At 37.7% G+C, this 15,676-nt stretch overlaps 1 long non-coding RNA gene and 1 pseudogene across 3 annotated transcripts; both read left to right on the top strand.

The window, feature by feature from the left end:
- The first annotated feature begins 1,128 nt into the window (after positions 1–1,128).
- Positions 1,129–3,668, top strand: LOC147388073 (uncharacterized). 2 transcript variants are annotated; one of them, XR_015171588.1, is made up of 3 exons: positions 1,129–1,481; positions 2,716–2,845; positions 3,355–3,668. It is a non-coding gene; the product is annotated as an uncharacterized LOC147388073 (long non-coding RNA). The 2 variants fall into 2 exon arrangements; XR_015171587.1 differs by having other exon boundaries at positions 2,941–3,668.
- Positions 3,669–11,334: 7,666 nt separating this feature from the next.
- On the top strand, positions 11,335–14,837 carry LOC147388072 (expansin-A8 pseudogene; annotated as a pseudogene). The gene is made up of 3 exons (XR_015171155.1): positions 11,335–11,462; positions 13,611–13,789; positions 13,866–14,837. The product of XR_015171155.1 is annotated as an expansin-A8 pseudogene (transcript).
- The last annotated feature ends 839 nt before the right edge of the window (positions 14,838–15,676 follow it).

Here is a 15,676-nt window from a genome sequence, read left to right as displayed (position 1 = left end):
TGCATGTATATATGTTATTATAGACAAACATATGAACTAATGACTAGGAGTAAAAAGTATTTTTTAGTGATCTTTTATCAGATTTTTCATTTTTTGGTGGTCATCTAGTGCTTCTTTAACATATACTTTGAGATTGATAAATTGTGTAAAATATGAAATGAGAATAAAAAAAGAGAATAGTCAGTGGCCATGCAACTCTTTCTCTCCCTCTTACTTAACTTGCCTTTTAATCACTAGTTATTATTAATTTCAAGAAGTTGAGTGGGGGCTATAGCCCCCACTGGTCCCCATGTGGCTTCGCCCATCTAAAAGATAGTCATTTCTATTATGTGATCCTAACCATCTGATTTGATGCAATTCAGTCGATTGTAAATGTAAGATAGCAACGATCAATAACACGGTCAATAGATTGTGTGCATAGGTTCACCAACTATGTTGGTCTTTGTCCTATGCAGCCATGTAGATGGCACATGATGGATGAAGCGTGTCCTCATTACCCCTCTTGATCCATGTTCTTATCATCTTCTTCATATATAGTTTTCATGTTATGCAAGTACGAATATGATGCTAGTTAAATTTCAGTCTATTCCACATTCAGTGTTTCCGGGAGAAGAAATTATTGGATGCTCAGCTGATTTTTTGAATGTGCTGAAAATAAAAGGAACGCATACTGCAATGAAGTCAGGTATCACTCATTTATCTTATTGAGCACAATAACTTGGATATCACACACCTTTATAAGAATATACAATCTAATAATGAAATTGTATGTTTTATCACACATGCAGTTGTACCAATAAAAAAGACCCTACGTCATATTACGGTATTGACGACGCTACAATTGCGCTAAAAATGACTGCTAAAGGTTGTCGTTCATTGCAACAGATTTTAGCTATCGTTAAAACGTCGTTTGACAATAATAAGTAAAAGTTGGGGTGCCAATATCCACTCTAAAAGAAAATTACTTTCAGACCTTTGTATACAGAAGCTCGAACTTCTTCTATTCTCTCACTCGACTCTATCTCTCCTCAGCCTCTCTCTCTCTCGCTCGATGGCTATCGATTCTCTCTCTCTCCTTTATGATCGGTGGGATTTCTTCTCATTTCTCGCTCGATTGTTTGTCTTCTCGCTTTCTCTAAAATTCAAAATCCATGATCGCTCTCTCTTGAATCGGATCGATTCTCTCTCTCTCTCTCTCTCTCTCTCTCTCATCTATCTTTCTCTAACTCGACTCTGTCTCGATTTTAAGAAGAAGATCAAATCTCTAAGTTTCGATCGAAATTTTTTTTTTGGAAAGAAATCGATCAGCGTTTGATTGAAAGATCTTCGCTCGATCTCTCACTCATAGAATCTGTGATTTTGAAGACGCAATCAGATTTCGATTTGCAAGTTTTAGGGCAGAATCGATCGGCGTTTGATCGAAAGTTTTACGGCTTTGTTCGATCTCCCTCCCTTTGCTTGATTTGTGATCGAATCTTGAGGTATGTTAAAGTTTTTTATTGAATCTTTGATTTTCCTTAATTAATTTTGGGTTTCAAAATACTATATATTCTCGGATGTTAATCCTTTAATTGATATAATTATAAAATCGTCATCTAATTTAGTTTTGAGAAGAAATCTTAATCTGAAGCTTTTTTCCTGTTGATTGAACCTTTTTCAAGACCTTGTTTGCCTCAACATACCCAACTACTATCACCTTCTGTTGTTTCCTGTTTATGTCCACAGATTTAACTCCTAAACAAAAAACAAAAATATTGGAGAAAAAAAATCCGGATTTCGTTAGCAAAGGATAATGGCAAGAATAAATAGGTTATTGATTCTTTGTTCCTTTTTAAGCAAATTGGACACCTCGACGACCTTTAAAAGCTTTTCCAGTTTCTGACTTCATCTACCTATAAACATATATAATGAAACATTTTCCAGATGGTGGATATGTATTCAAGGTCCATGTCCATGAAAAGAAAAACTTGCACTTAAAGTGCTATTAAAATAACCAAATTACCCTTATCTTCGACCTTAAGGTAAAGTCTTTCATTTTATTTGGCATGCAGTCCATAATTCTTTTTCGTTGAAGCTTTACATGATGCAAAGTCTTCCCAAAATGGCTTTGGTGTAAGAGTTATGAGTATGTCATTTATTATTTTCCAGTTTCAGCATGTGAAGATAATCGCTTCTAATTGATCAATTAACTTTGTGAACTTGATAATAAGTAGAACAAACCTTCAGCTATGATGTATTTTGCAAAATGAGTCCTAATCATTGTCATCAATTGGAGATGGACATCAACTTCCATTTCATTTAGTTTGGGTAATATATTTACATATCTTATGTCCTGTTCTTCACATTTTAGCACTATAAAAGAACAACCTGATTAATAGATTATTAGCACTATTTCCGTTATATTCTTAGCCACACATATTTTATGCTCATTGTTCTTTTGGATTTTTTTATTAGTGTCTAACTGGATTTTTCAATAAGGCTTTGTTGTTATTTTTGTTCAAGTTGGTATCTCATTATGAGTTTTCTTTATTGATATCTGACATTAACAGCAACTGGAAATTATAACTTATTTTGGAAAGATTTGGGTTGAGAAACCTATCATGTTCATTTATATTGAATTGCATCACACTATTCATAATTAAAAGAAAACCTTGAGTACTGGCCCTTTCACTTTAACACTTCATATTGATTTTTTTTTTTTTTTAATCTGGACAGAAAATGAGTAACGAGGCAAATGGAAATGAAGCTCCTAAGAAACGTCCAGTTGCACAGCTGAATGCTAGGATCCTTTCATCCTTGTCAAGGAGATCTATAGTTGCGCATCCTTGGCATGATCTTGAGATTGGTACCTAGATATTGATTGTCTTCATGATTCATAGATTGAGATCTGAATTTAAACAATATATCAATACTGATTATCTTTTCAAATTTCATGTCCAGGCCCTGGAGCCCCTTCTGTTGTTAGCTGTGTATGTGTCTGCTCAGTGATCTTTATCAAGTGCATAAGTTTTTTTTTAAGTGTAGTAATGTACTATAAGGATCTAAGTGAGAAACCATAAAGTGAGACCATGGGTTTCAACTAATTAATTTTCTTACATAAAGCATAATACAAACTACCACATTTTTTCTCTTTGGAATGAGAAAAGAGCATTTTAATTTTACCCTACAACACCTGTAACCAAGGACAATGGACTTTCTCAAGCTGCCCAAACAGGTTTAAATTTCTTGATAGCCATTTTTCCTGTCTAAAGAAGTATATGAAATAATTTCAGTACACAATAATTTTTCTACTTAAGTTCTACCCTTTATGAGATTGGTTAACTGCTTCATAATCCTTTTATTCATCTGGAATAGGTTGTTGAGATAACGAGAGGAAGTAAGTTCAAATATGAGCTTGACAAGAAGACAGGGCCGATAAAGGTACATAATGCCAAATCCCTATTTTGACCTGGTTAGCATTCATCTGTCACTTGTATGCATTTGTTCTTAGTTGTTACAGTTGAAATGTATGTCCAGGTCTGCTTGATTTATGCATAATGTTCCAAATCCAGTTGACTTCTTAGATAGGCCAAAGAGGTCGAAACCTGAATTTCATCCTACATTCTTAAAAGAAGCTTACAAACATTGATTGTTTTATTTGGAACAATTTGTGTATCCTTGATGTATCAGTTTTATATTACAATATTTTTGGTTTAGAAGCTACTTGATGCATCATAATCCAAGTTACATATACAACCATTTTGTATTTTATTAAAACGTAGCACCAGGAGTAAAATAGAAATCCTATTGTCATTATAAAATTCAAAGTAACAATCATTGTCGGTAGTAAACTGTTGAACTGATAAGAGATTTTTTGTAATTTGAGAAACATGCAAGACTTAACTGTAACTCATAAGTAGAATTCGAAGTGGAAATGGTAGAAGAACCAAGATGAGAAATGGGAAGAGCAGCACCATTACCTACAGACACACGGTCAAGTCCAATGTAATCAGATTGGAGAGACAGATTAGATAGATCATTTGTAATATGTTGATTAGCTCCAGTATCTAGGTACCAAGTATTATCAAGTGGTGAGTAGAAAGCTGCATGAAGTGCGCTAAGTTGATTTGGAATTCTACGTCCTTGATATGAGTGATCAAGGCGATGGTAACAGTTAAGGGCAGAGTGCCCAACTTTGTTACAAATATGGCAAATAAGACGAGTAGAAGTCTGATTGGTATGTGGTTGTCCAACATGTTGACCGCCATTAGCATTGCGACCTTTTCCATGACCACGACCTCTACTAAATGAGTGAGAGGCCCCTCGACCATAGTGGTTTCCACGTTGGGAATGTAAGAGAGAACGGTTAGTCACAAAGGCAGTAGCTTCATTTGCATTCGTTGAAAAAGAGCTTGTGATACGAATTTCTTCACTAATCAAGGAACCATAGAGTTCTCTCATAGTAATGGGTGGTTTTTTATGAGAAACAGAGGTGACAAATGGACCATATTCAGGTCCAAGTCCTTCCAAAACATATGTGACAAGATCAAATTCATCAACTGGTTTGCCTACAGCAGCTAGTTTATCAGCAGTAATCTTGCACTTGTGTAGGTAATCCACTGCAGACGTATTACCTTTTTTTAAAGTCTGCAATTGTCAGCGAAATTGCATCACTTGTGCTTGCGATTGAGATAAGAACATCGTCTCAAGAGCGATCCACACAGTCGTGAGTCACATAGCTCGACAACTTGGGCTAGAATACCTTCTGTCAACGTGGCATTGATCTAGCTTAGAAGAAATTGATCTTATTTTTGCCAAGCAAGATAAGCATCATTGACTTGATGAGGTTGCAATCCGCTATCTACAGTTGTCGAGGTAAACTTAGGAGGACACAATGTTGTGCCATTAATAAAACCAACAAGATCATTGCTCTTCAAAATTGACAAAAATTGTGATTTCCATAAAAGATAATTGTTCTGATCAAGTTTTATATTAATAAGATGAGAGATGTTCGGCATTTGGGAAGAGATGAATGATTCTTGGTGGGAGGAGATGTAGTGATGGAAGAAGAGGCATCCATGTGCAGAGTTCTGTTAATGAAGATGGATAAATAAATAAAAAACGTATCAAATGTTTATGGCTCTGATACCATAAAAGGACTGTATTGCAACACACAAAGTGATAAGAGTTACAACAAAATATATAGAGATGTTATTAGTTACAACCAATCGTCTTGTTATCCAAGTATTAGCCCATGATCAAATGGTTTGATGTTAATATTACCACAGTAGTATTATTTTTGGCACATGACCCATGCAATGGTATCACAATTATTGAATGGTCTGGAGTAATGTTTTGGAAACTAAAATGGACCGGCCAGTGCACCGTCTCCAAAAATGAACCGGGTGAACATTTGCCTGGAATTTTATTATTTTCGTGTTTATTTTCTTTATTTCCTGCCAACACCAAATAATTGGGATGAGGCTTTGATGCTGATTTTTTAGCCATCCCTAGAAGTGGGGTTAAGGCTTTTGTTGTTGGTGATTTTTTGACCTATTTGATTTTCAAAAATATGATTTTGTTTATGTGCATGGATGGGACACATTCAGCTCAAATGTTTCATGCTTACTACAAACACCAAAGTTTTGTTGGTACTTGGTGACAGAGACTATTAGCTACAATTTTTGAAGGGTTTGTGTTATTTGCAATCAGGTACTGATAAATCCACTCTCATTTGCAGCCAGCAAGTTTACACTCACCTATTCAATACTTAAAGCCAGATGGGTTGGTATCTTTTGATGTATCGACATCGCTATACATGTTTGTTTAACCAGAAATCTTCCATTTAGGTCCATATACATGTTCATGTGGGTGGGTAAAAGTAGGGGCGCAACTTGGTCTGGTTCAATCCAAGAATAGAATTGAACCGATAGCTTTGGGCTGGTTTGGTTCGGTTTGGAACAAGTTACGGTTCGGTTCTGGGTTAAGAAAATGAGAACTGATCAAATTCAGTTTGGTTCTCGGTTCAAGGCTTGTATAGAACTGAACTCTTATATTATAAATAACTATATTTTAATTTATTAAGAATTATTTTAGGATTTAGGACATAGATTAATAACATTTTTTATGGGTAGATTAGTGACCTATTATATGTAATTTCATTTTTATCATTTATCTTCTTTGTTCATTAAAATATGTTGCTTCCAAGCAAGCTTATAGGATATTGGCAACCCATAGAATCAAATCGACCTAAGTTCAGTTTGGTTCGGTTCTAAGGGCAATTTGGTTCGATTCTAATTCTTATTTAGTCGAACTAACCTATGTCGGTTCAGCTCCGATTTGACCCCAAACTGGACCCAACCGAACCAAGTTGCACCCCTAGGTAAAAGGCTAGGGGACCTTTTTTGTTTGAGTAATGACCTAAGATGAATGCCTAAGGCACACATCCTACCTATCTGACACACCGACCTAGCTATGATGTCCATGTGGTACGTGTGTGGTGTTGGGTACAACCCTTCAATGGTCCCATTCACAGATTTCCTACATAAAAAATTATATTAACTAGGTGATGCTAATTGCTAACCATCCAAGGTATCTTATTATTGTCCAAATCCCCCAACCTCAATTTTTTTTAAAATAATACTTATAATAAATTATGATTATTGTGATTCTGGGAAAACTATGTGGGAAAACTAGAATGGTCTTCCGAACAGAAGAGTGTCAAATGGGCAATAGGAGTTCTTATTATTCTACTAAAAGTACTTGAACTCCATATTTTTTTCTTTGCTCATGTTTTTTCTCCCCTTTCTCAATGTGATTTATTTATTTGTTCTGTTTCTACAGAAGCAACAAAAACCATGACCATGACCAACCCTCACATCGAGTGGATAGTGCCAGAAGGGAGATTTTGATTTAATGGGAACTCTTAGATGTATCTGATCATTGGGTATGTGGCATTCTTGGATCGTCAGAAAATAAGGCATCCAAATTGGGATTTGATTTTGTTATTTTGATTTTGTTGTCTATAATTTGAATTGTTGATCACAATGATAATCGTTGGAATGTTGAGATCGCAGAATGTAACTAGTTCAATCTTAACAATTTGAATGTTGATCTTGATAATTTATGTTTAAATATTGAGATCGACAATTTATAATTTTTTATTTCGATGATTGTACAAGGTGATCTTGATGATTGACATACACGTTAATCACAATGATTTGAACATTTAAAAAAGAAAAAGTGATACGTGTCCATATTTTTAGGGCCCATGTAAATGGTTGCTGCCCATGTAAGTGGTGACTTACTTAGTGGTAGTAGTGCTGACTTAGAATGTAGAGAGGGTAGAAGACGTGGTCTTAGTGATAGTAGTAGTTGTTGCCCATGTAAGTGGTTGCTGCCCATGTAAGTAGTGACTTACTTAGTGGTAGTAGTGGTTGATGCACTTTTACTATTAGCATTTTCTTTCTGCTGTAAAACTATATATAGTCTAATTAAGTTTAAGAAAGGGTATGAAACAATTGCCTTTAACTTCTCTCATCTCTTTTTAGATCTCTTCCCCATTTTTAAATTCACTCTTATTAGTGGTATCAGAGCAATGTCCAGATCATGGACACTCGCGGCAAAACAAATGAAGAATACCGCAATAAGGTGAATGAAATCTTAACTCGACATGAGTCAAGTTTTGATCAGGTTCATGCTGCCATCCAAATAGTGTTAACAAAACTTCAAGCTCTACGAACTTCCAAGATTCCACATACTAGCCACCTCGAATTCAACCCATTTGCCTATGCAGAATCCTCGCATTCCCAGAATGCTAATCGTTCACACAATGACCAACCTCATCATTACCTCAAATTGTCTTTCCCAATATTTATGGTGAGGACCCAACCAGGTGGATGTACAAAGCAGAGCAACATTTTGAATTCAAAATATTGCACCTGGTCAACAAGTTCAGCTAGCATCCTTCCATCTAGAGGGAATTGCCTTATAATGGCACAGGTGGTTGAAAAAATTCCATGGCCCTCTTACATGGAATGAATTCACCAGGGCTGTACTTCTCCGATTTGGCCCAACTGATTATGAAGATCCGTCCGAAGCCCTGACTCGCCTTAGGCAAACCACTACCATAACATCTTATAAAGAAACCTTTGAGAAACTATCCCACAGAGTTGTCGGTTTGCCCGAAAGTTTCCTAATTGGTTATTTTATTGTAGGACTTCGCGATGACATTCGCTTAGAGTGAAGATTAAACAACCCAGCACCTTAGCAGATGCAATAGGAATCGCTCGACTAATAGAGGAACGAAACCAATTACAAAAGAAACCAACTCCACCATTTCGTTCCCAACCAAATTCAGCGCCGTCAAAGACGACAACTAACCAACATCGGGTGTACTAGGCCCTCCACCAATCCAACAGATGAATTCCAATGTCAACACTCCAACAACAAATCTCCGCAAGATAACTAACCAAGAGGTGCGAGAACGTCGAGAAAAGGGATTGTGCTATTATTGTGATGAGAAATTCGCTCCGGGACATCGTTGCGAACGGCAGCAATTATTTATGATTGAAGATTCACCCCATCCAAGCCTCGATGATGCCAACAACGCTTCACAAGAAGCCAAAATTCAAGAAAAAATACCTAACATTTCTTTCCATGCAATTACAGGTGCAGATCACCCACAAACCATACGCGTTCTGGGAAAGCTTAGAAACAAAAACGTAACTGTGCTCATAGATGGAGGCAGCACTCACAACTTCATCGATCAGGCTATAGTCTTTTAAGTTGGGACTACCAGTGGTGCAAGACAAGAAATTCCAGGTCATGGTGGCCAACAGGGAGCGGATAGAATGCGTTGGACAATGTCAATCACTTACTCTCACCGTTTAAGGCCACACCATTATAGCGGATTACTATGTTCTTCCTGTCATGGCATGTCAATTGGTTTTGGGTGTACAGTGGCTTGAAACTCTTGGACCAACTGAAACGGACTATAAGAAGCTTACCATGTCCTTCAAGGTTGGAGGAGTTTCCCACACCTTCCAAGGACTTGGACGTTTTTCCATCGGAGCTCTAACAGACAAGGAATTCAACAGTTTACAAGGTACTGAACTTTTCTTCCAAATAATTCCTTCTATTACCAATAGCTAATTACAATCCTATGCCCCCGATATGAGCTACCTCCTCTCTAAATTCTCCCATGTGTTTGAAACCCCCACTAGCTTGCCTCCCAAACGATCACATGATCATCAAATTCTATTGTAATCCAATACAAAACCCGTGAGCGTAAGACCTTATCATTATCCTTACTACCAGAAAACATAGATAGAAAAGATGGTTTAGGAGCTTCTGCAATCTGGGCTAATTAGGCCTAGTAATAGCCCATTCTCATCACCGGTTCTATTAGTGAAAAAAGCAGATGGCGATTAGCAATTTTGTGTGGATTATCGGGCCTTGAACGACATCACAATCAAGGACAAATATCCTATTCCCATGATCGATGAACTTTTGGATGAGTTCCATGGTGCCAAGTTTTTTTCTAAATTGGATTTGCGATCTAGTTATCACTAAATTCGAGTGCACGAGGATGACATTTCAAAAATAGCCTTTCAGACACACGATGGACATTACGAGTTCATAGTGATGCCATTTGGCCTCACCAATGCACCAGCAACCTTCCAGAGCCTCATGAATGACCTTCTTCGCCCTTACCTCTGTAAGTTCATCTTGGTTTTCTTTGATGACATTTTGGTATATTCGAAATCATGGGAAGACCATCTCAACCATCTACAAATTATCTTGCAAATCCTATCAGCTAACAAATTATTTGCAAAAGAATCGAAGTGTCATTTTGGAGCTTTATAGGTTGAATACTTGGGTCACATAATTTCAAAGCAAGGTGTAGCAGTTGATCCAGCCAAAATACAAGCCGTCGTTGAGTGGCCTACACCGACAACATCAACGGGAGTCCATGGATTTCTTGGGTTGGCAGGCTATTACTGAAAGTTCATCCGTCATTTTGGAGGTATAGTAGCTCCCTTGACTCGACTCCTGACCAAAGCGGGTTTTCAGTGGAACATAGAAGTTGAGATGGCCTTCAAACAATTTAAGGAGGCATTAACTTCACTTCCAATCTAATGCCTTCCTGATTTTTCTCAACGGTTCGTGATCGAATGTGACGCTAGTGGTCTTGGACTTGGTGCAATCCTTACTCAGCACAATCGACCAGTGGCGTATTTCAGCGAAGCCTTAAAAGGATCGGCCTTGGCACTCTCCACCTATGAAAAGGAGATGTTGGCTATCGTCAAAGCAATTAAGAAATGGCATCCATATCTGCTTGGCAAACCTTTCACGGTCTGCACCGACCAAAAAAGCCTCAAATACTTACTAGAGCAATGGATTTCAACACTAGTGCAAACGAGGTGGCTGCCAAAGATTCTTGGTTATGACTATGAAATTGAATACAAACGAGTGCCAAAAAACCAAGGTGCTGATTCTCTATCTCATGTAGTTGAGTTCCAATTCTTATCTATTTCTATGCCACAAGCAGAATAGTGGCCAGTGCTCCAAAAGGAAGTCCAACATGATTCCTTTTATGAGGAATTTCTCAAGACAAGTTCCTTCCAATCACACCACAAATTGCTCCTACGAGATGGCGTATGGTTCACACGTGATAAAGTCTATTTGAGTCCAACCTCAACCTTGATTCCAAAGATACTTGCTGATTGCTACTCATCACCAATCGGGGGTTACTTTGGATTTCACAAAACTCTATCCTGTATCAAGCATAGCTTCTTTTGGTTTAATATGCGCCACACGGTGAAGGACTTCTTGCAACATTGTGATGTCTGTTAGAGGTTCAAAACTGATTGCATGCGACCAGCGGGATTGCTTCAGCCACTACCAATTCCTCCAAAAATATGGGCTGATGTTTCAATGGACTTTATCGAAGGTTTACCATCTTCAAAGGGATATACAGTCATTATGGTGGTAGTCGACCATTTGACAAAATATACACACTTTGTTCCCTTAAAACACCCGTTTACCGCGTTAACTGTTGCCAAGGCATTTGTCTCCAACATGATCCGCCTACACGGCCTTCCAACATTGATTATAAGTGACTGAGACAAGGTGTTTATTAGTTCTTTTTGACAAACATTGTTCCAGCTCCAGGGCACCAAGTTATGTATGAGCTCAAGTTATCACCCACAATTCGATGGTCAAACTGAAGTGGTGAATCGAACTTTGGAGTAGTATTTACATTGTTTTGCTAGTGAACAACCTCGGATGTGGATCGAATGGATTCCTTGGGCCGAGTTTGGCTACAATACATCCACACACTCTTCTACCAAAATGTCACCTTTTGAAGCCGTTTATGGCATTAGACCACCAAGTCTAGTAGCTCATGTACCGGGTACTTCCCGTGTCCAAGCAGTGGATGAGTATTTACGATATCGAGATGCCATCATTCGTGAGCTACGGCAAAATCTACTCTTGGCTTGGGATCAGATGAAATGTCTAGCGGATCAGCATCGACGTGAAGTCTCATTTCTTGTGGGAGATTTTTGTATTTGAAACTGCAGCCTTATCGACGAACTTCCGTGGTTTTTCGACGTTCAATGAAACTCGCGCCGCGTTACTTTGGTCCATATCAAATAGTTGAAATAATAGGATCGGTGGCCTATCGACTTGCTTTACCTGCAAGTTCTCAAATCCATGATGTGTTCCATGTCAATCTGTTGTGGAAGCATTTGGGACCAATCACCCCAGTCTCTTCCCACCTTTCACCAATTTTAGAGACTACTGCCATCCTTCCAAGGTCGGAAGCTATCCTAGACCATCGTATAATTCGTAAGGAGAAGTATCGTCCGAAGTCTGAAATCTTGGTTAAGTGGCAAGGGGCACAAACAGAAGATGCAACCTAGGAAAATGAGTGGCGTTTTTCAAAGTCTTATATTGATTTTATCCTTGAGGACAAGGATCCTTGAGTGGGGGGGAATGATACGTGTCCATATTTTTAGGGCCAATGTAAATGGTTCCTGCCCATGTAAGTGGTGACTTACTTAGTGGTAGTAGTGCCGACTTAGGATGTAAAGGGGGTAGAAGATGTGGTCTTAGTGGTAGTAGTAGTTGCTGCCCATGTAAGTAGTGACTTACTTAGTGGTAGTAGTGGTTGCTACACTTTTACTGTTAGCATTTTCTTTTCACTGTAAGACTATATATTGTCTAATTAAGTATAAGAAAGGGTATGAAACAATTTCCTTTAACTTCTCTCATCTCTTTTTAGATCTATTCCCCATTTTTAAATTCACTCTTATAAAAAAGTTTACTACCACTTTTTATTGTCTAGTTCAACATTTAATTACTATCGAGCTCAACAATATTTTCTTTAAAAAAACATCGATCTCGACAGTAATTAAATATTGAACTAAACAATAAAAATTGGTGAATTGGACAGTAAAAATGTTAAAATGGATAGTAAAAAGCGGTGAACTCAACATTGTAAATGCGCAAGATTTTTCTATTTCTCTTTTTCTTTTTTGTTTGATACTGAATAAACCTCATCGAAAGTCGAAATATCCAAAATGCTAAATAACGGTTGTCGATTATTTCAAATTGTTTTATTTTTTTTTTCAGAATTTAGTGATGTTACCGAGTTATCAAGCAACAATTTTGTGTTGTTTTGTGAGTAAAAACAAAAATCCAGAGAGGAGCAACAAACAACCATGTAAGAACAAATCAGTAGAATCCATGGGATTGGTAAAACCAATACTAATGTGAATTCATCCTTAAAACTTCACCTAAATACCTTGAACAGATAAAATGAACAGGATGATAGATGAAAGAATGAAAAATATTAATTAATAAATGTCGCTCAATAGTGATTAGTAATCATGGAGGTGGAGGTGGTAGTAGTAGTAGTACAAGGGTGACAATATGCTTATATTCTCCAAACAAACAAAAAATGATGGTCATACTAAAATGAAATAAGAGAAGAATGCGGCTAATTTTACCCGAAAAAATATTTGTAGAGAAGGAAAATAAATGCAATTCTGCTATTCGATTTCCTCACATCCTCTTTTCTCGACGAAATGATCACGATGACCAAGTGACAGTTCTGCATAGCCTAGGGCACACAAATGTGTAACCATCTTCAAGGCATTGGCTGAACCTGGATAATGAGGGTGTAATGTGGCCAAGCATAAAGTATAACAAAGGATGTTGGAAGCAGGAGTGGGAGATCATCAATGACTTGAGGGCAGACATGGCCAGGCTTAACAAGGGATGAGCCACATGCAGAGGATGTTGGAAGCCTGCATGGTAAAAAATGTATACGATACCATTGGGACGTGCATGTGCGAGTAGGCCCAATGCATAGCGGTTGGTATCCAATTTTCTACATATGCATGTGCACTTGACTCATGCAATTACTTCCATTTTTTTTGTGGCGTTGAACACCTCATACGTGAGAACCGCTAACTTCAGTTCCTTTATACAAATTCCATAGAAAATGCGGCATCTCAATTCCTCACCCAACTTGGCTTACATATGCCTATATAAGCACAACCCTCACCCCTGCCTTTTACCAACGAAACCAAAACCCATCCACCCCTAACTCTCTCTTTCAGATTTATTATTCCCTTGTTTGTTGCCCCTCTCTTGAGCTTGAAATGGCCATTCAAGGGTTATTTGTTATTCCTCCTCTTTCTCTTCAACCTATGTTTTCAAGGCACTTACGGAGATTATGAGGGTTGGCAAGGCGGTCACGCCACCTTCTTTGGTGGTAGTGATGCTTCTGGCACCATGGGTAAGTTTCATCTTTATCGATTAGTTAAAATTCAATCTTTAATAACAAATTTTCTAATGAGCTACTGATCTTGTAGGAGAAGCATGTGGGTATGGTAACTAGTATAGCCAGGGGTATGGGACTAACACTGCAGCACTCAGCACTGCCCTATTCAATGATGGATTGAGTTGTGGATCGTGTTACGAAATGAGATGCAACGATGACCCCAGATGGTGCCTCCGTGGGACAATCATTGGTACCGCAAACAAACTTTTGTCCTCCTAATTTTGCTTTGGCTAATGACAATGATGGCTGGTGCAATCCTCCTCTTCAATACTTCGATTTGGCAGAAACCGCCTTTTTGCAAATCGCACAATACCGAGCCGGGATTGTTCCAGTGTCCTTTAAAAGGTAACAACAACAACAACAACAACAACAAAATGTTACCAAGTTCTTTCCAACTAGTTAAACTTATGTGTTTATGTTACTTATAAAAATTGTTGTTGGTGTTAGCAGGGTCCCTTGTGTGAAAAAAGGAGGAATAAGGTTCACCATCAATGGCCACTCTTACTTCAACTTGGTCTTGATCACCAATGTTGGAAATCAGGTGATGTCGTAAAAGTATCAATCAAGGGATCTAAAACAGGATGGCAAGCCATGTCAAGGAACTGGGGCCAAAATTGGCAGAGTAACTCATACCTCAATGGGCAAAGTCTCTCCTTCCAAGTCACCACTAGCGATGGTAGGACTGTCACTAGCTACAATGTGTCACCTTCTATTTGGCAGTTTAGACAGACATTTCAAGGGGGCCAATTCTCGAGTTCCAACTACAAGAGATATAGTACTAGGTTCATATGGAAGCTAGTGGCCGTATGCTGTGGTAGCTAATTAGCACCCGCTAGGACTTTATATACAAAAGGTTGTGGTTGTTAATTGTTTGACAACGTTAGATTTGCATAATTGTTTGATTTTACTATCTAAAAATAGATAATTTACAGTAGGTGGTTCCGAAAATAGTTAGACTTATGAAAGTTGAAGATGAGGGGCATTTGGGTCTTTTCAAGTTGTTAGTTGGGGTCTAGGTCATCAATGTCAAAATATGGGGGTATCTCCAATATTTAGCAACATGTGAGGGGGGGAAGTGTAAAATAATTTTTTTTTTTTTTAAATACGCTATAGTGACGGTCGTTGACCGTCACTATATGCCTAGTTTATTGTCATTTTTTTCCGACTGTCTTGGACTGTAGTTTTTAAAAAACCACTCCTTTTATAATGACTCTTTTCACGACTATAGGGGCAGTCGTTTTTGGCGCATTATGACATAGTGACATGATGGATGAAGCGTGTCCTCATTACCCCTCTTGATTCATGTTCTTATCATCTTCTTCATATATAGTTTTCATGTTATGCAAGTACGAATATGATGCTAGTTAAATTTCAGTCTATTCCACATCCAGTGTTCTCGGGAGAAGCAATTATTGGATGCTAAGCTGATTTCTTGAATGTGCCGAAAATAAAGGGAACACATACTACAATGAAGTCAGGTATCACTCATTTATCTTATTGAGCACAGAAACTTGGACATCACACGCCTTTATGATATACAATCTAATAATGAAATTGTATGTTTTATCACACATGTAGTTTTACCAATAAAAAAGAAAAGATAATAAAATAAATGCGTGGCAATGTTTCACTTTTGAATGTTTACTGGTTTTTCTTAAATTTTTTTTGCCTCTATTTTTCTTTTTTCCATTCCATGTCGAGTAAAATTTGTAGCTTATTGTATGCAAATGTTTGTATCATTTTCTTAGTTATGTTAAGTGGTTGGTTAGTGTGTGTGTGCTATATTGCAAACAGGTATTATTCAAGTTGAACACTTACTACAAGCTAAAACCTTAGAAGATT

The sequence above is a fragment of the Akebia trifoliata genome, chromosome 13 (genome assembly GCF_017979445.1).
Source record: "Akebia trifoliata isolate Shusen 1 chromosome 13, ASM1797944v1, whole genome shotgun sequence".
Classification (NCBI taxonomy): domain Eukaryota; kingdom Viridiplantae; phylum Streptophyta; class Magnoliopsida; order Ranunculales; family Lardizabalaceae; genus Akebia; species Akebia trifoliata.
The sequence above is the reverse complement of the archived record's forward strand: the minus strand, read 5'-3'. Positions and strand labels throughout refer to the sequence as shown.